This window comes from Otolemur garnettii, unplaced genomic scaffold (assembly GCF_000181295.1).
Source record: "Otolemur garnettii isolate 467f Iridium unplaced genomic scaffold, OtoGar3 scaffold00053, whole genome shotgun sequence".
In the NCBI taxonomy this organism is placed as follows: Eukaryota; Metazoa; Chordata; class Mammalia; order Primates; family Galagidae; genus Otolemur; species Otolemur garnettii.
Window position 1 is genome coordinate 1,636,829 of NW_003852448.1, and position 8,369 is coordinate 1,645,197.

Genomic DNA, 8,369 nt, shown 5'->3' on the forward strand with positions numbered 1-8,369 from the left:
GCCTCCCAAGTAGCTGGGACTACAGGCGTCCACCACAACGCCTGGCCATTTTTTTTTTTTTTTTTGGTTGCAGCCTTCTTTGTTGTTTGGCGGGCCCGGGCTGGGGATTCGAACCCGCCACCTTAGGTGTACGTGGCTGGCGCCTTAGCCGCTTGAGCTATAGGCGCCGAGCCAAGCCTGTTTCTTTATTCATAAAGTTGGGATAATAACACTACCCGCCCCACAGAGTTTAAAGAGCTAATGTATAGGACCCAGCATATAATACGTATTTTAATGTTAGTCATTATCTCACTATTTTAATAAAAAACATATTTAAATTTTTTTAAATTTCAGTATATTACATGGGTACAGATGCTTTGGCTACATGAATTGTTTTTGTACAGTTGTAGAGTGAAAGTTGTAGATGTGACCACTGCCCAGATAGTGTGCATTCTAACTGTTAGGTGTGATTTTACCCATCAACAAAACATTCTACAAAAGATATTTTGGATGAAAATTTTTATGCTTTCCCAACTTCTGAAAGTGCCGTGAAATGTCTCCTTTCTTCATGAATGTGAAAGAAATACTGAGAGGCAACATTTCTTGAGCACCTAGCACGTATTTCAGACTTTTTTTTTTTTTTTGACAGAGTCTCACTTTTTCACGCTGGGTAGAGTGCTGTGGCATCATCATAGCCCACAGCAACCTCAAACTTTTGGGCTCAAGGGATCTTCCTGCCTCAGCTTCCCAAGTAGCTGGGACTACAGACACCTGGTACAACCCCCAGCTATTTTTAGAGAGAAGTCTCACTCTTATTCAGGCTGGTCTGGAACTCCTGAGCTCAAGTGATACACCCACTTCGGCCTCCCAGAGTGCTAGGATTACAGGTGCCAGCAGCCATGCAGGGACTTCATGTTTCAGACTTTGAAGGAATATTATTTTTCCCATTTCAGAGATGCAGAAACTGACTCCCAGACGTTGAGTACCAAGATCCAGGGCACCCTCTAGTAATGGGGAAATTAACTTCTCTTTCTTTTTCACCTAGCAGGTGGGGGGGGGGGTGTGTGCAAAAGGCAACCGACCAATCGACCAATCGTACTGCATGTGTGTGAAACAGCCGCACGTGCCTGCCATGTGGGCCTCTGCCTACCTTTTTAATCAGTTCTAGGACTGTTGTTTCTCCATTTGTGCTATTAGTCTCATATAAAGACATAATTCAGTCTCAAATTTTCTAATTATGCTCCATTTATCTGCCTCTCCACCAGTCCCTACTCTTCCCTTACCCCTAAAAAAAGAGCTCTGGAAATAACATCCATTTAGCGCATAATAGTAAAGTCTAATTTTCAGATAAGCTGGAAACAGTATCTGTTAATTTGATCAGGACTGGGGGGAGGAAAGGGACGCAGGAGTGAGGTAAGAGAGTCTGGCCCTTGCCCGTAGAGGGTGTGGGAGGGAAGTGTTCATTGCTGTGAGAGGGAATTACCTGACCTGAAAGAAAATCAAGTTTACTGCAACTTGACTAGGTAAACAGCAATGGAATCCGGTTCTTCAATTTTTGATGTGGACGCTTTAAAGTAGAGTGTCACATTTTCTCTCCCCCCCAAGAGCACACACTTTTCAGAACTGGCCCCTCTCCCGCTCAGCCTCAGGCTTGGTTTCTCGGCCTCCCTCTCAGCTGCCAGGCAGGAAATGTTCCGGCCCCGGGATAAGCCTCCCGCGTAAAGGGGGCGGAATGCGGGGCGGGGAGGGGTGCAGAAAAGAAAAAGGAAGAAAAAAAAAGAAACAAAGGAAGACGACAAGTTAACTAGAGCAGCGTGCGGGAGCCCAGAAAGATCCCAGCGGGTTTCCAGCCTCTCCCCCGGAGCAGGGACCTTACCCGGCACCCGCGCCCCCTACACAGCCCGCGCCCCGCCCCGCCCCCGTGGGCGTGGCCCAGTGTATGCAAATGTCCCTCCGGGGAGGGGCCGCCGGCCCGGGGCGCCCCTGACAGCCGCGGCCGAGCCTCTGGGCGCAGGACGCGCGCTGCCGTCCGGCCGGTGACAGCCTCCCGGCGCGCTGGCCCATGCTGGTCCCGGCCTTTGTTCTGGGGCCGGCGCCGGGACATGCGCGGCTGACGATGGAGGTGGAGGACTCTGGCGGCGTGGTGCTCACCGCCTACCACTCGTACGCGCGCTCCCAGCCCCCCAGCACCGAGCCGCGCTGCGCGCCCCGGGCCTCCGCCAGCCACCCGCTCAGCAGGTACGGAGAACCGCTCCCGGGAGGGCGCCGGCGTGCAGCTGCCCCTCTGCCTGGCATCAAGTTTTGGTGGGCCAGATGAACGAGCCTAGTGCTCTTTGTATTGCCCTTGGTTGGAAGTGGGAAATGCATGAGGTCTCCACCAGCCGAGGCTGAAATCATTGGCTTGTGGAGATTAGCCGTGGAATTCTATTCTTGATAACGATTTGATAAGTAGACGTATATCTCATTCTGCCAAAGTTGCCTGTTGGGTACTGAAGAATTTAAATATTTAAAACGAAACACAAGCGGAAAAAGAAGGGAAAAAACACCTTCCCTTAAATCCTCAGAATACTCCTAGAATACCGTTGAGAGTTTCTTTACTCACTGCGTGCCACCGGAGCTGAACTCAGGCTCAGAACTCGGGTTTTAGCTCCAGTGGCGTGCAGGTAGGTAGAGAGATTTGGGTAAAAGGAAATCTCAGACTTGATGCTAAAAACCTTTCGACTGTATAAATGCAGTGGTGTCATTATTTGATTAGAGGGAATGTTGACTCTGTGTTGTAAATGCGTTCATTATTTTCCTTTGGGTCAAAAGAGATCTGTAACTATCTCACTAGGGACATTTCTGACTTAGTAAATCAGGGATCTGTGTTAAATTACTCTATCATTGTTCACCCATTTGATACAAGATCAAGGCCATTGGGACTTTCATTAGCTAAAACAAAAATGTTTAAGTGAGTAAACAAAAATATTGCAATAAGTGAGATGGTTTGAGATCTGACATACTATATTTAGGGGAAGTTTTATTCATTTACACGTGTCGACCTGCTACATCTACAAATTCTTTACAGTTGGAGTGGAGTGCTTTTTTGTCATGTTTATTTTCCATCATTGCTTCTCACACTTTCATCTTTAGTTATGTGATATTATTACTTCTGTTTCCTAATTTAATTGACTTGTGAGGTTTTCAATAGGTTTTGTGACTTTATTTCAAGGAATCTTCTTTTGGCTGTTCCCCACAAGAACAAACTCGGTTGGCATGAGATCTGTGTTGGATTTGGCTAACAAAGAAAATATTGTTTCTTTCGAAATGATCAGGTTGAGTGAAATCTCATTTTTATAAAAAGACAATGACACAATAACATATCTCTTCCAACTTTAGGAACTCCTGTTCTTTTGAAGGCCACTTGAAGATACAAACTTGCATTTGTGTTTTGAGTGTTTTCTAAACATAATCATCCTCTGTAATTACTCAGATTGTGAGTGACTAAGATATTAAATAGTTTGTGGAGAAACATGGGCCAAGTTTGCATTTTTAAATGGTTCTGGTGTAACTGTCCGTCTATAACTCCCAGCAGCTGTCTAAAAGTACAACCAGATTATGCCACTTGGGCTATTTGAAACTACATGGGTTTCCAAAGCAAACTGGAGAGTTCTATTAACTCAGCATGTGGTCTTGTGGAATGATAATATGCGAGAGCAAGAGAGCTGCATGTCAGAGCTAGAATTTTACCATCACGTTGCCAGTTAGATTTATGTTGTTCCAAGTTTGCATTTTTGGCAGCTGCTCTGCCATGTCTCTGTAGGAGTCTAGGTGCCCTCTCCTGCAGGTGGAAGAGACAGAGAAACCCCTCCCCCTACAGCCACATCACCAGAGAATAGCTTAATTCCTTGGTTCCCATCAAAAGCCATCAAAAAGAGGTTCCTGTATTTACAAGGAGCCAGAGGACTCCACACCATTAATCATGAGTCTGGTAACAGAAATAATCAGGCCCAAGTTATTAACCTTTGACTCACTAACTAATGATCAATACTTCCTTTCAAGCCAAGAAGCAAGATCATATTGTTCTGCTTCTGAGGAAAGCACTCTCTTTTTCAAGAATATCCTTCCCTTCTAATTGCCTACGTATTTGTGGAGTAGTGACCAGTATGACACTAGAAAGCATGGGCTATTGTATCTGACTTTCTAAGTATTATTATTCTCTTGCTTGTACAGATTCAATTCAAATCAAACCATTCTTTCTTATTTCCCAGGTCTCCACTACATCTGAGTTTAGGTTTTTGAGGGTCTTTTGGGGGTACGGGCTATTTCACTAAAATATAAAATAATCTCTTTTTCTCTCTCTCTTTGAATTTTATTCATTTTTTTCCTCTCTTGTATCCTAAGTGTCTAGAATAGTATCTGACACAATAGTATTTATTGTGTACCTGAATAAATATTTGCAGAATTAATGAATTCCTACCGAGATTATAAAATGGCCACGATAAAATTTTAACCACAAAACTCAGCTTATTTGCACATACTATGTATCAGTAACACCTTAGGCACTGCAGATACAAAGATAAATAAACAGGCTGGGCCCAGTGGCTCACAGTTGTAGTTCCAGCACTTTGGGAGGCTGAGGCAGGAGGATCACTTGAGGATGTGAGTTCAAGACCAGCCGGTGCAACATAGCAAGCCTTGTCTCTAGAACAGATTAAAAATTAGAGCATGGTGGCATGTGTGTGTCGTCCTAGATGCTGGGGAGGATAGAGACCACAACAAGCTATGATGGAGCCGCTGTTCTCCAGCCTAGGCAAATAGACCAAGACCTTGTCTCTAAAATAAATACATAAATAAATAAAACTTATGTTGGAACTAGGTAGCCATAAAGAAAAGAAAATTAAATTTTTTTAAAAAGGCCTGGTTTTTCAAGAAAAAGAGGACCATTTAAAACTCAGATATCTCAGTTTTATAGCTCCCATCTCAGGGTAGAAGGATTTAAGGTATCACTTGTTCTTATCTCATTTTGAAAACTGGTTAAAGCTATGTATTCCATATATGGAACGTAATGAATGAAACCACCTCAAATTGTATGACTGTATTGGCCATTCAAGGGAGTTATATGTATGAACAAGATTCAAGTTTGGGATAGATTGACAATAAGCTTATTCTCAGATTTAAATTCCATTTAAAAATCAGTATTCAGTATCAGTAAATTTACCATACTGGAAGTTCAGTAAACTGAGGATACACTTCGTACCAGTAAAAAAGAGCAGTTAATGCCTCTTTGTTCCTCTGTTTTTGCTCTGGGCTATCTGCTGTGGCCTTTAAATTAGGTTAAACATTTCCTCTGAGCGTTTGGGGTCTCCCTCCCCCACTCAGCCTCATCCCTCCTTAAGGATTATTTCCTATTTGTTTTGTATGATTTCTGTTACCATATTCCTTGATTCGAATAGACCACGAGGATGGATATACTTGGCTGTTCATTTTTATAATTAATTCTATTTTCTTAGATTTTCTTTTTTTGAAGTTTTCCTAGGAATTTCAGGGACTCCACCGAATCTACTTTTGCTTTAACTTCTCCCAAAGTGGCCTATTTGTAACGTTGCTTTGGAACTAAAAGGCAGGAAAACCATCAAGATTCACTGCCCTCCTGTGAAAATAAACTTTGCTATTTTATTTTATTTGTTTATTTATTTTTTCAAACTTCGCAATAGTTTAAAGCCAGAGCATAATTCCTTCAAAGGAAATTTTAGCAAAAGTATTTCAATCTCACTTATGTTTTTATTTTAGTCAATCAATGTTGGTATTACAGCAAACAAAGCATCAGTTTTGGCTTGAATTTCTGTACATTTTAGGCTTATTCTTCATTAGGAAAACAAAACATTTTTTTGCGTTTAGTAACTTTATTTACTCAAAAGTGGCAGGAGTCCTAGGCCTGGTGTCTAGTTCACTTCCAGATCACAGGGATTCAAATCACTGCAAAATTTTTTTCTAGAGCAAAAAGACTGCATGAATCGTTAAGTACTTATTCAAAGGAAGGGAGGTAATTCTTTATTTCACAAAATTCTGTATCTAATTTCTGTGGTAAGGGAAGAAAGAGAATGAAGAACTATAAATTGTCAGTTCTGTTAAAGGAAACGTTTGAAATTCTTTTCCATTATGATTTTTTTAAGAGAAGTTAAGCTTCTATGCAAAGTCCAGCATGAGAATATTGACAAATGTACAAAATAACTTCACTGATAAAAATTAAAGGTAGCTGAAGGTAAAGCTGGCTGTCTTGTTTCTCGAGGATTTCCTGAATTGTGTAGAAATAATATTATTCAGCATTTTTTGGTGAAGAGAGAGTATAAAATGGCCACGATTATATCTGATTTTCATCTGGCTATACTATAACCTTCTTGAGAGGGGACACAAAAAGAAAGGGAAAAGAGCAACCTCTTCTTCCAAAAAAAAATATGGACAACTACCCCAGGCTGTCCTGGAGATTCTCATTCTACAGCAGTGTTTACACTTTTGTGAAGGGGATAGTATTTTCTCATATCATAACTGTTCTTTATAAGGAGAATAGTTTGATTAAAATGAATGATTAGAAAGTGAAGATTTTATTTTGAGGAAAAACTAAATTTAGCGACTTTCATTTATTTATTTTGTTTACTGACACATCTAAGAAACTCAGTTTAGCAACTTAGTGATGGATTTATTGATCCCTTTCTGGGACTGTAATTAATCAACAAGATGTTTATGTCAAGGTGCTATCTGTTGCTAAATTAAACATTTATGTAGGTCCATGTGAGGTTATGTACCCATGCACAGGCACACCAAATTCTGGGGGATTAGGGGATATACTTTTTCTAGAGGATTCAGAAATATTAATGGAAATGGAATTCTCAGAAGAGAATTGGTATTTGTAAGCCATTCTTTATGGCATGGTTGGAGCCAGAGTTGGTGTCTCTGGTTTCCTGGTACAGTGGGCTCCCTGCTGAGTTGAAGTGCCTTTCCATCTGCAGAGCTGTCAAAAAACGTTTGGCCTGTGTCCTGTGAGCCTGTCATTTGGCTAAACATTTGGCCAGTTGCTCTCTCCATTTTCACATGCTGGTTCTCCTTGGTCATTAACCTCTAATATATCCACAAAAATTCAGGGAATTTTGGGTGTTGTACAATCACCTTTATGTAAATGAAGATGACTTTTTCGTAACTTTTAATTTTGATATAATTTTAGACTTAAGGAAAACTTGTCCACATAGTCTGGAGAGTTCCTGTGTATCCTTCACCCAGATTCCTCAAATGTTAACGTCTTGCAAAACCAGAATACCATTGTCCAAACTAAACAAATTCATAATGGTGTGAAGTTACAGTGAATCTGATATTCCACACTGAATTTAACTATGTCTCCTGAGTCTGTTGCAATCTGTGACAATTCCAATCTGTGACAAAGACAAGTCTGTCCTTGAATTTAATGACCTTGGCACTTTGGGGGGACTGGTTGATGATTTTGTAGGAAATCCTTCACTTGGGGATGATCTGAGGTCTTCTTATGAAGATCTGAGATCTCTCATGAAGGCATGCCTTTTTTTTTCCCTAAGATAGTCTCAGTCTGTCACCCTGGATAGAGTGCCATGGTATCAGCAGAGCTCACAGCAACCTTAAACTCTTGGGCTCAAACAATCCTCTTGAGCTTCCCCAATAGCTGCAACTATAGGCACCTGCCACCGCACACAGCGAATTTTTCTATTTTTAGTAGATACAGGGTCCTGCTGACGCTCAGGCTGGTTTTCAACTCCTGAGCCTCCCAGAGTGCTAGGATTACAGGTATGAGCCCGTGTGCCCTGCCTGAGGCCATGAATTTTTTTTTTTTTTTGAGACAGAGTCTAAACTGTCACCCTAGGTAGAGTGTCTTGGGGGCACAGGGTACGGTAACCTCAAACTCTTGGGCTTAAGCCATTCTCTTGCCTCAGCCTCCCAAGTAGCCGGGAGGTCATGCATTTTTGATGAGAATTCTGCAGGAATGACAGCGGGTCTTCAGTGCGTGATATCAAGGGGTACCTAATGTCACTGCATCTTATTAGGTTGATGGTAAGGTGGTGTCTTTGATCACTGGTTAAGGTGGTGTCTGCCAGATTTATGTATTATAAAGTTACTGTTTTTTCTTTTGTAATCAGTAGTTATCTTTGGAGAGATTCTTTAACACTATGCACATACCCCTCTCTCCTGAAACTTTCCTCTACTGAATTCAGCTTCCATCTATGGATGTTGCCAGTGAAATGTATCACTGTGTTCATTCTTTCTACACTTCATTTATTTTACATACTATAAAACAGACATTTCACATTCTTGCTGATTTTATTGAGTTTATGAAAAGTATGTAAATAAGTGCCTGAATTTTTTAAGTTTTTTTTTTTTTTTTTTTT